The sequence below is a fragment of the Alexandromys fortis genome, unplaced genomic scaffold (assembly GCF_014885135.2).
Source record: "Alexandromys fortis isolate MF-2015 unplaced genomic scaffold, M_Fortis_MF-2015_v1.1 scaffold_14, whole genome shotgun sequence".
In the NCBI taxonomy this organism is placed as follows: domain Eukaryota; kingdom Metazoa; phylum Chordata; class Mammalia; order Rodentia; family Cricetidae; genus Alexandromys; species Alexandromys fortis.
The window spans coordinates 8,837,093-8,849,718 of NW_026067910.1; the positions used below are offsets into that span (position 1 = coordinate 8,837,093).

The following is a 12,626-nucleotide window of genomic DNA, read 5'->3' on the forward strand; positions in this document are numbered from 1 at the left end:
GCCATTTTTGGCCTAAAACTTCCATTTTGGAGATTGGAACAGTTTTATTGTCCTCCCCCTGGCAATTATGGACATCACTTACCTCCATTTTTGTTGTCCAATTTCCATTTCATTTTATGCATTTGCCATTTCGTATATGATTTTATTATCTTACAGGCAACAAAAATAGAATGTGTGAAGTCAAGAAATTTGTACACCATGTTACGCTTAAGTGGGACATGATGAAGGATTGGGAGGTGATGAACTGAGAATCTGAATGGGACATGCCTGAGGATGGTGGAGGTTAATGAACTGAAAACCCAACTAGTGTTAGAATCTGGTTGTGAAGGCCTTTCTAGCTATTCTGAGGACCAGATAATTTAACAGTGCAAAATGAAATAACTTCACAATGTAAAGGCAGAGGAGGATTCTAAGTAGCTATAATTGTGTTGATGTATAAAATTACCAACTCAGCAGCTGCTATCAGAAAGAGGTAGGAAAAATAGAATTATAGAAATCAAGGGCAGAGGTCGTAGAAAATTTAATAATAATGGATAGGAGGATGGGGGAAAAACAGATATGACACAATGTGTGAGTAACACTGGTAGATTTAATGTGACTTGTCATTGTTTCTGTCTTTTAATACATGTTCTCACTGTGTGATTCAGGCTGACCCAGATCTTTGCTGTGTAACTAAACCTGGCCTCAATATCTATCCATCTCTACCTCAGCCTCTCAAGTGTTATAATTAAAATCACATGCCACCAAGCCAGAACAAAAACTGTTAATTGATCAAGTGTATAAGGTAAGGTAGAAAAATCTATGTCTGTTTTAAAAACAGGACTCAGTAACTTGTTATTTATTTCCCTGAAAGCACTTAGTTTGCTAAGTGCTGGGTAAAACAATGGGATGGACTACAGTGACTTTACATAGGATAGACACACAAAGAAGAGCATGTGTTCAGAGCAACATGGACTTTGTGTTTATCTTTGTCATGGTAAAGTAATTTGCATCCTTTGCTCAAATTGCTGCTGAACACGTGCATGAGCCTTGATTGACATTCTAGATCTTGTAAATTTGAAGAGTTATAGTAAGACTACAAATTTTCCTAATAGGTAAGTAAGATGCCATAGGATTGGTTACATGATTGCAAAATTGTTCAAATGTCCCATTGAATAAATGGTAGTATAGTGGAAGCACCTGGGGCAATTCTCAGTGATTTTGATTTTGAGAAAAAAACGTCTTAAAGAAAATTACTAGACTAGTATGAGATAAAAGTCTACCCATAACACTTCCTTACCTCAGAATATAATTAAATGTTGGACCACAGAGTGATAAGTTACAGGTGGAGAATATGGTAGACAGTGATAATTCTGTGTCCCATGGATAATACAATGCTGCTATTGTTAATGGAGACCAAGTATGATGGGGAAATAGAACTCAAGATTTTCTTCTTGGCAAGATTTTTTTTAAAGGGAAGTAAATAAAACAAATATCTGAAAGAGGTGAATGTGCCTTCTGCTAGCTGACATTGGTTGTCAGTTTGACTGGATTTAGAATCAACTAAAGCACAAATCTCTGAGCATGCCTCTGTGAGGTTTTCTTGATGTAATCATGCGACGACAATCAGACTGAGATCAAAGACTATGTTAAGGAAATAGAGGGTCTGAATTAAAGAGTGAAAGCTGCATGGGTGGTTCCTGGGCAGGGTGCCAGGGAGGGAAAAGAAGGGGATAAATGATGTAATTACACTTTTTCAAAAAATTAAAATCAGAATAATTTTAAAGGCTATGGGAGAAGAAAATATTTGCATTGTTCTGGCTTGTCTTCACTCTTTCTGGCTTGTTCATGTACTTGTTAGAGCTCATTCCTGCACTGATCTTAGAAGCAACATTTTCAGGCTTCCAGTATAGGCAAAGACCAGTAGCTCTCCAAGAGTCCTGCAGGGTTCTGAAGCCAGTTTTGTAATTACCAGCTTTTCACCCCTGCCATGACTGATAGTTGCCTTTGAACGAGTCAGAGTCACACAAATCTAATGAATTCCCCGTTAACTTTTATCAGATCTGTCTCTTTAGAGAACAGTGACTATTATATACTCCTCAAGTGACCTTGAATCTTTAAGTAATTTTTTTTCTTAATTAATAAATTAGTTCGATTTGGATTTGCTGATGTATGTTTCATGTTTTTAAAAATATTACTAAGATTTCTGAAAGAAAAAAATGTAGATTAGATTATGTCTGATTTGTAGTCAACCATTTTTAGTAACTTTTTTCATAAGAATTTATTTCTGCAATTTATCTATTTCATTTTTATTCCCTTTCTAGAAATACGAGACAGAGACATTTTCTTTTGGGTTGATACAGCAGCCACCAATATTTTTTTATTTCTCAGCTCCAAATAGTAAATGACAATTTGATGTTAAAAGTGATCAAATGTCTGCTTTCTCTTTTGGAGATTTTGTTTTTCTACGTTCAATGTGTCAGATTGGAAACAAGCCATTGCCTTGTCACACTCTCACCTGTTATTCTATTTTGTAGCTCCAAGAAGCAGAGTAAGATAAATCATGCTAAAATTTCACAGTTTATAGACAGGAACCGCTTGATGGTATTACATCTCTTAATTGAAATCCACCCGTCATTTGTTACACATGAAACCATGGTTTGCCCAACCTTATCCTTACATTGATTGCTCTTTTGCTATATATACGATCTAACTGTCTTGCTGTTAAAATATTCTGTAACTGTGTGTATGTGTCTGTGTGTGCCTTTGTGTGTATATTAGAAGCTATAGTAGCTCTATATTATACCATATACACTTTTAACTTTTGAATTATTTTTTTAAAAAATATATGTTTACCAAATACTTTTCATTTTGGCCAAAAGTATATAAACACTGATTTCTAGCACTTTCATCTTACCAAAAAATAGAGGATACATGGAGAATATAAAAATGAGTTTGGCTTCTATTGACTGGGACTCTGTCCTGCCCAGTTCCTGCAGTTATTAAGTCCCAAAGAAATCACACAGAAGTCTACATTAATTATAGACTCATTAGCCCATTAGCTCAGGCTTCTTATTAACTCTTTTAACTTATATTAGCCCATTATTCATGTCTATGTTAGTCACGTAGCTTGGTACCTTTTTTGGTGAGGCAGTCACATCTTGCTTCTTCTGTGGCTGGGTCAGGTCTGCGGACCAAGCTTTCTTCTTCCCAGAATTCTTCTGTTCTCATCACCCCACCTCTACTTCCTGCCTGGTTATTCTGCTTATACTTCTTGCCTGGCTACTGGCCAATCAGCATTTATTTAAAATATAATTAACAGGATACAGACCATTGTCCCATAGAAGGCTTCTTTAGGAAAAAAAATTATAAAATATTTTACATGTAATATATGACTACAAGTTCTCGATCAACCAGTCCTTAAAATACTCATCCTTCATGAGGCAACACAACCCCAGAAGGACAAATATATGTACTTATTTAGAAATGATAGTATATGTTAAATAAAGGATTATCATGCATCAGTTCACAGACCCAGAGAGCCTAAGTAACAAGGAGGACTCCAAGAGGAAGCATTGGTCTCTCTGGGAAGGGAAAATATACTAGATTTTTTGGTAGACTAAGCATGGTTGTGAATGGTAACAGCAGGTATCAAGTCGGGTGTGGGGGTTGTGGTGGAGGGAGAGAGTACTTGGAAAGATGGCTAGAACTGGTGGTTTTTTAGGTGGTGGAAACCTAATGCAGTAGAAACTGCCTGCAATCTATGAAGATGACCCTAGCAAAGACTCTTAGTAATGAAGCATAAGGATCCTCAAATGGCCATCTTATAGAAGGCAAGGGTTTTTGGTGGGACTGAGATACCATCTCAGTCACATAACCTTCTACCTCCAATTTGACTGCCTCTAAAATGTGCTGGGGCAATGGTGGCACAGAACTTGTAGGAGTGGCCAACCAATGACTGGTCCAATTTGAGACCCATGCCACTAAAGGGAGCCCATACCTGGTACTCCCTAGATAGCTCAGAAACCTAGGAGAGAACCAAACACAAAGGCCAAACCTAACAAAACAAAGCAAAAATAACCTTAAAAATGTCAATTAAATGATTTCTAATGATATTCTGATATACTTATAGATTGTGATGTCTAGCTCAATTGTCATCCAGAAACTGATATAAGATCCTTAGACCCACAGTCAAAAATTATGGGCAATTGTAACAGAAGGATTGTAGAAAGAAAGGGGTTAAGAAGCCAAGAGAATATGCCCCACAGAATCAACTAAGCAGGGCTCACAGAGATGGAAGCAGTAACCATAAGCCTGCATCTGTCTGTGTATATGTTAGTGTTGTATTGATTGCTGTTTTTGTGGGATTCCTAATAGCAGGAGTAGGGGTTTCTCTGACTCTTCCTCCTACTCTTGGAATCATTTCCCACCTACTGTGTTGTCTAATCCAGCCTTGACATGGTGTGTGCTTAGTCTTACTGTAACTTTCTCCGCCAGGTTCAGTTCGTATCCCTATGAAGCCTGTATTTTTCTAAAGGGAAGCAGAGGGGAAGTGGATCTGAATGAAAAAAGTGGTGGTGGAGAAGTGGGAGAAGAGGAAGGTGAGGAAACTGTGTTTGGGGTTCAATGCATGAAGGAAGAATAAAAAATGGATAAATGCTAGTAATTTAGCAGAAAATTTAAAAATATGTAATTAATATTTATTCAATATGTAATATGTTAAGTCTTTTATTTTCTCTGTATATAAAATAAAATCTAAAAAATACAGAGCTCAATAGATAATTGGGGAAAATCTCACACTGTATATAGAATGTTAATTTGTTATTATATATTCTATTGAAAACATCCATGAATTGTAAGTCATAAAATTAATTTCATTTCATGAATTCTATTTTTCACGTTATGACCTTTATGTCATAATGGGTCAAAAGAATATATATGTATATGTATATATATATAACATATATACATGTGATAAATATTATAGGCAGATGGTTTTATTCTTTTAAACAATTTTTATGTATATGTATATATATATACATATATATATGTATGTGTTGAAGGAGTGGCAGGGCTGCGTTTAGGCCCCCCCGGCTCCCGCATGGCTAGCTTATACCCAGAAATAATTACATGGAAGCTGTATTCTTTTAAACACTGCCTGGCCCATTAGTTCCAGCCTCTTATTGGCTAGCTCTTACATATTAATCTAACCCATTTCTAATAAACTGTGCAACACCACAAGGTGGCTTACCAGGAAAGATCTTAACTTGCATCTGTCTGGAGTGGGAGAATCATGGCGACTGCCTGACTCGGCTTCTTTCTCCCAGCATTCTGTTCTGTCTACTCTGTCCACCTAAGTGTTGGCCTATCAAATGGGCCAAGGCAGTTTCTTTATTAATTAACCAATGAAAGCAACAGATAGACAAATGACCCACCTCTATCAGGTGTGGCAGAGAAAAGATCACCATAGAAGACCACATGTCGAGGTCACAAGACAAATGAGTATATCTCCTTCTACCAAGTGAGAATGAACTCAGGTTACAATGCTTAGTGGCAAGAGTTCTTACTCACTAACATATTTTGCCAGCGCAGACATTCTAAAAGTACATAACAATTTCATTAGAAAAATGAAATGAGTAAAGAAATGTGTGCAAACATTAAATACATGTGATATTTATAAGTGAGACTTTAGATATGAAAGTTAGTTTCAGTCATATGGAGATGTGTAGACATAATTAATAAAATGTTCAGATGTCTGTTTCCACAAAAGACTTTTATTAGGACTGAGATGAGAGGGAAAGCAGAACTAGGACATCTATATTAGTTAAGCAGTTGGATCTGGAGTTTTAGATGTGGATCATTTAGGGGAAGTCACTTATTTTAATCCCCAAGACTGTGCTCATTATTTTTATATATCTGCTTGGCTATACTGCACTCTATAATTATTCGATCCCCACTAACGTTGCTGCTGCTGTGAAGTAGATGGCACCAATGCCTACTCTACTCACAGTTGACTTTTAATAGGATAGACTGCAGAATACCATCTGGCTGGGCCTGAATAAACGACTTGAGACACCTCATGATTCTAGGAGAATCATCTTTGAATGGGCGTTTCTTGTGTACACTGACTTGGAGGCTTTGATCCATGCTCATACTTACAGCTTCTTTACTTGATGGCCAAACTACTGATGCACGCCTGAAAGTCAGCTCCAAAGTTGCATGCGTGAGTTCCATGAAATACATGCATCAAATATAAGCTAGTGTCTTTATATTTCTAGTTGAACAGAAGGGTGTAGGAGATTTCAAACCTGAATTCCTTAACTAAATTCCACACTCCACCACACATTAGCTAATTTTAAACAAGCTAATAATTAAAGTACCCAATCTGTCCTCTTTCCTTACTTGCTAAATTCTAACAGTAAATCTGACTTTTAGGGATGCTGTGGAAATTAATTGAGATAGTCATATCCAAAACATCATAGAATGAAGTAGATTGGGTTTCTTATTAAAATATTATCACTTTGAATTAGGGCTACAAAAATAGCTGATTGATGGTTTGAAATTCAAGACAGAGAGCTACATATAGTTAAATTTAGGAATTCTTGTCATATAATATAGATTGTTTAAGTTCATGGATGGACCAATGATGTGGGTTTCCCTTCTGTATGTTGTGAATACCATTGATTAATAAAGTAACTGTATTGTGCAGGGAATAGAGGTAGGCAGGGAAAACTAAGCTGAATGCTGGAAGAAAGAAGGTGGAGTCAGCAGAAGCCATGGAACTGTTGCCAGAGACAGACAAGCTCTGTGTCTTGAATTTCAAACCATTAATCAGCTATTTTTGTAGCCCTAATTCAAAGTGATAATATTTTAATAAGAAACCCAATCTACTTCATTCTATGATGTTTTGGATATGACTATCTCAATTAATTTCCAAATGGCAATACACGGATGAATGGAGATGGATTAATTTTAGGATATAGGAGTTAGTCAGAAATGCACTTAAGCTATTGACTAAACAGTTTTGCAAAGACTATGGCTTCTGTGTGATTATTTTGGGAGTCTGGGCAGCCAGAAAATGAACAAGTGGCTCCTACTACAGACCATTTGGATGACACAAAGCTGACAACCAACACTGGAAAGAAGTAGACCATTGGTAGTATGTTCATGCTCTCAGAGGTCTGACTTTCAGTCACCATGGAAGATACTCTTTCAGTAGCTTAGTTGAACCCATTGCAACAAGATTATCAAAATAATTAAGATGAGTAATAGAAAACAATGTAACAGGACACAGAAAATATTGGCTGAAAGCGTTCATATTCACTCTTATACAGTTCTTACACTCAAGTAACTCACAGATGCTTCTCTTTGTATTTCAGAGCTTTGTTATAGAAATATAGAGGTGCAGCTGTTTTTGTGCTCTTCACATTAGAGATGAATTGGCATCTACTATCCTGTTTCAGCAACATTACTTAATGACTCTCTGCATTACTGCATTATTCTCCAGCCTCCTTCTCTTAGGGATAAATCTGAGTATACTGTAAATTGCCTCTCAGCTTCTCCCTGAAGATGCAAAACTTCAGTCAGCCATCAAGGCAGATGGCTTGAAAGAACACATGTTAATGAGTAGGTTACCTTCTATGTTAAATGTCTCTTTCAGTTGTTGATGTCTCTTCCACATCAAGGTATTTGCTTTTGACTACATTTATCCCAAGGTCAAACTCTCTGGGAATAGATAACAATATTGGTACTGAATTTTGCTGAGTTGAAAGGTCAATGGATTATTTTGTTCTGAATTCAGGGTGATTCAGAAAATATCTCTGAGATTTGACATAGGTTTCTGACATTTCATTAATATGCAGTGAGAACAATATTAGTCACACTATGTTACTAAGTAGAAGCTAATATTCTTGGTTCTGGTACTTTTTTGCTGCTTGGGGTGTGGGGATAGCTTCTGCTCTTATAAACGTAGGCCCTCTTACCCTGAGGTAGTTGCTTTGTTTGGTAAAAAAGGAAGTCTTGCTTTTATCTAACAGAACATGGCAGATTTCCCACAGTGTAGGAGACAAACCATGGGGGAAAATGGAAAATCACCATCAAATGCATTATGTAGAAACTCAGGCACACACTACTATGATTGATAAACTGTCACCTTGAAAATTGAGGAGAAGGTAATTGCTCCCACTATTTTTCAAGATAGGAACTAAATTTAAATAAGTCAAGTTTAACAAATTTTGAGTTCCCATTTTAAAAAAAAAACTAGAATATTCTATATGAAATATTTTCTTTGAAATGCATTAGACTTTAATGACTGCACACTGAGTAATAAAAAGCATTTACATTTACCTAAGAAGAATGTTTTTTTAATGACTTCATTTATTCCTTTTTTTACAGCCCTGTGAAATTGTCATGTAAAAAAAAATCTTAAAGAGATACTCCTGGGTGTGATGTTGAGAGGCAATTTCAATACCTATTACAAAACTTCACAAGGCAATAGAACCTGTTGTGCCTCACTGCTTAATCACATAATGGCATTTAGGAATTATTCGTACTGCCTGGTAAAAAGAATGTTTTACCATAATGCTATTATGGCAGCATGTATTTTTATTGTGATTTTTATGACATAAGTAAACATATTAAAGCATTCAGTAATATCTTAAGTGTGCAGTAATAGTAGAATCTCCAAGCAGCAAGAGTATTATGGGCAAAGAATGTATCTAATAAGAATAACATTTTCTTATGAAGTAAGTCTATTATAGAATACAGACACTTGAAACTATTCAAAAACCATGATACCAAAGTTTTATCATTGAAGCAAAGTTTATGAGACAACTGACTGTCATATTACTGTATGTTTTGTTACTGAAGAATAAGGCAATCTCAAACATTTATATCTCAGATATAAATAGCAATTGTTTATCATAGCTTGTTACAGAAACAGTAAATGATAGTTCAGGAAAATGGTCTCTATTCAGATGTTATACACATCTTATATCCTTCACTACTATAAAATGAATTCATAAACATATTCCTAAGATTTTTAAATAAAAAATGAAAGCAATGTGCTTCATATTGAAATGTGCAATGTTTCATGCCTTCATTCAGATCAATCATATGGAATTGGAGAACTCTATTCATACCTCAAGCATGTACTGAATTTCTTGTCAAACATTTATGTTTTAATTGTAAGAACACATTAATCATGAAGTTTAAAATTAGAAGAAGTTTCTCTCATTCAGCAGTTACCCTTCATGGAACGCTTTACATTTTCAAAGATGGACAGTTTGATACTTTATATAACATAGCAGATTATTTTTAACTTAATATTTGGAATTTGGGACTTGTTAGCATGGCTGAGAAGATGAAGATGATATTTTGGTAAACCTGATTTTAGGTTCCTGAAAACCATGTAGTGGAAAGAGATATTTTTTTTAATGCATGCATGGGCAACCTGTATATGGAAGTTCTGTTGAACTTGTCCATATTGAGTATCATAGTCTAAGTTGATTAGGGCAACTGACCAACTTTCTTCCTCTAAAGGACACCAGATTTCATTACAGATGGTTTTGAGACACCTTGTGGTTGCTGGGAATTGAACTCTCTGGACCTTTGAAAGAGCAGGCAGTGCTCATAACTACTGAGCCATCCTAGCGCCAGAGCCTGAAAAGGTGAACCCTCTGGGGCTGACTTGGGGGGTCAGAGAGAGTAGGCTTCTGCAAATTGCCCAAGGCCCTCCGCAGGTACACAGTAGTGTGCCGATGCTCCCCTCTTCCCAAACCAAATAAATTAATTTGAAAGCCGTTAAGAGTTTAGAGCTTCAGAGTTTTGTTTTAGATTGATCACTTCTTTGAATATATGAAATTAATTTTTCTTTGCTTTTTACGCCCTTTAGGTTTAAACAGTTATCAAATAGTATAATTATTTAGTGATATTACCCTTTCTCTAATAGTTGCTAGTGTTCAAGTACATTGCTTCATACACTTTAACAGATGCTCCCTTCCCCTCCTCTTTCTTCTTTCTCCTCTCCTTTTCCTCCCTTCCTTCCCAGCTCTTTCTTCCCACCTGCCTACCCAGCTGACTTGTTTTTTTTTTTTTTTTTTTTTATCACTATCTGCTTTCCTTTTTAACTTCTAAAGCAGGAGCTCTGTAAGTGTCTCAGGCTGACCTTGAACTGAGTGCTGAACCTGAACTGTCTGCTTGGCATATATTTACAGATATTAGCATTATAATTTCAGGGTTGATGTTTTCGAAAAGTCCAGCAGTGTGTGTGTGTGTGTGTGTGTTTTCGCTGTGATCTGAGAAGATTCAATCCTTTGAAAAGGTTATTACTTTATAGTGGTATGATGTTGTATATAGAAATAACTATATTAACTTTACAATAAAAATGTTTTGATGTTTTTTCTTTCCTCTTAAGATTTGATAGGTTTTCATAAATTCAATGCAATTTTATTATTGTTCGTGGTCTGCTTCATGTATTGTAGTTTAAATCTATAACAACTATTTCTTTCGCATATGCTTTACTGCTTCGTTTACTGAGCTAATAGGTAAGTAAAAATTCTTTTTAATTTTTTAAATGGTTGAGCAACATATATTTAGCTATTATGTATATATATACATATATATGAAGAGAGCTATATAAATGTATACATATATACTATGAAGCACTTTAGTAAATGAATATTATTCTAGTATTTGAATATGATAAGTATACCCAAAGCTATTCAATTCATTGAGATGATAGATATTTGGGGACTTTTCAAATGATTAAGCTATCAATAGATAGTGCTTATACATGTTACATGGCATTTTATCATCTTATATTTCTTTGAACCAAATATCTAGGTGCTCAAACCTGCTTAATACATTCATATTACCCTTATTCCTCCCACAAAACAGGCAATGTTTTTCAAAAGGACCATTCTTTTACAAGACATATACATATGGTATCTTACTGGTTCTATGAACTTTTCAACAATTTGCCTTGATATTATCAATCATTTTGATTTATTCATATGAAGTGCACAGACTTTAATTTCCTCTTTTCAGATTACAATCTTTTGAAATGTTTACTTGTCATTTACATATTAAACATCCATCTCAGTTCTCTGGCCATTGTTATTGGATCATTTGTAGTTTTATTTCCTATTGATAAGATTCCTTAATAAATCTGGGGCCTGGGTGTATGTTGGTACATGTCTACCATAAAAGAAGGCTGAATTTTAATCTCTGGCACCACAATCAAAGACCCTACATACAAATCCTCTCACTATTGTGTTCCACAGGTATTTCTTTCAGTGGTTGCTTTGTTAGCTTATTTTGTTGATGATGATTAGTTTTGTTGAGCAGCATTTAAAACTTTTAATGAATTCAATTTATATTCTTATTTTATAGTTAAATTTTATATTTCATTATATAAAATGCACATACTCTTAATAATGAAAGATATTTTCTATGTCTTCTTCTAGATTCTTTCAAATTTTACCATACATGAAGGAATACTATTCATCTTTACTAAATGAGTTAGCATATCTAAAGGCATCAATTCAGTTTACTTATTATTATGTTTAAGCACTTTCTCAGATGCATTGATGAAAATATTTATCTCTGTGCACAAATGAATGTGTTGTGTATGTATTTATGTATGTGTGGTGTATGCCTACATGTGTGTGCAGTGCTTGGGTCTTGTTATACACATAAAGAAGATAGAGAAAGGTATTTTTCTCCTTGGCTTTTTACCTTATTTTTTGCAGGGTTTCTCACTGATTCTTCAGTTCATAGCTTCTAGTAGGTTGCCTTTCCAGCACGCTCTTGTGGTCTATCTGTCTCCAGTTTAAATGTTAGGGTGATAGCATTGATGGCTGTAACAACATGAGTTCTAGGGATTTGAACTCACTTCTTTCTTGCTTTCAGTATCACATTTGTCCACTGAGCCCTCTCTAAACTGAAATATCTTGGCAGTAGTGCCCAATATGTCTTTCTTTCTGCATTGTCTGTTTTTTTCCGCTGCCCTACTCAACTACCTTTTTTAATTTATTTATTTTTTATTGTGTGGGAGAATTGTCTGTATTCTGTCAATCATATTATAAATAAATGCTGGTTGGCCAGGCAGAAAATATAGATGGAAAAAATAGACAGGAGGTTGAAATGATGTAATGAGAACAGGAGAATTCTGGGAAGGAGAAAGTTGATTCCTCCCACTCCTGCCCAGACGACCAAAGCAGCAGGATATGATCTGCCCCACTGAAAAAAGGTACTGAGCCACATGGCTAACATAGATCAGAAAAATGGGTTAATCAAGATGTGTGAGTTAGCCAGTGAGAGGACAGAGCTAATGGGCCAATCAGCTTATAATTTATGGAGACCTATGTGTGACTTTTCTTTAAGGCTAAACAGTTGTGAAGAACCAGGCAGGACAAAAACCACAACAAACAAGCAGGCTCCCTTCATGTTACATTATTGAGCTATAAATTTTTCTCTGCTCCCCTCCCTTCCTCTTCAACACTCTCCCATGGCCCCAATTTACTCAGGAGATTTTATCTTTTTCTACTTTCAATGTATGTCTCTCTTAAGGTCCCCATTGTTGTCTAAGTTCTCTGGGCTTGTGATTTGTAGACTGGTTTTCTTTGCTTTATGTCTAAAAACCACTT

The 12,626-nt window shown here is 35.5% G+C and overlaps 1 non-coding gene across 1 annotated transcript; it reads left to right on the forward strand.

Moving 5' to 3' along the window:
- The first annotated feature begins 9,583 nt into the window (after positions 1-9,583).
- On the forward strand, positions 9,584-9,712 carry LOC126499158 (small nucleolar RNA SNORD22). Its single transcript, XR_007591009.1, has one exon. It is a non-coding gene; the product is annotated as a small nucleolar RNA SNORD22 (small nucleolar RNA).
- The last annotated feature ends 2,914 nt before the right edge of the window (positions 9,713-12,626 follow it).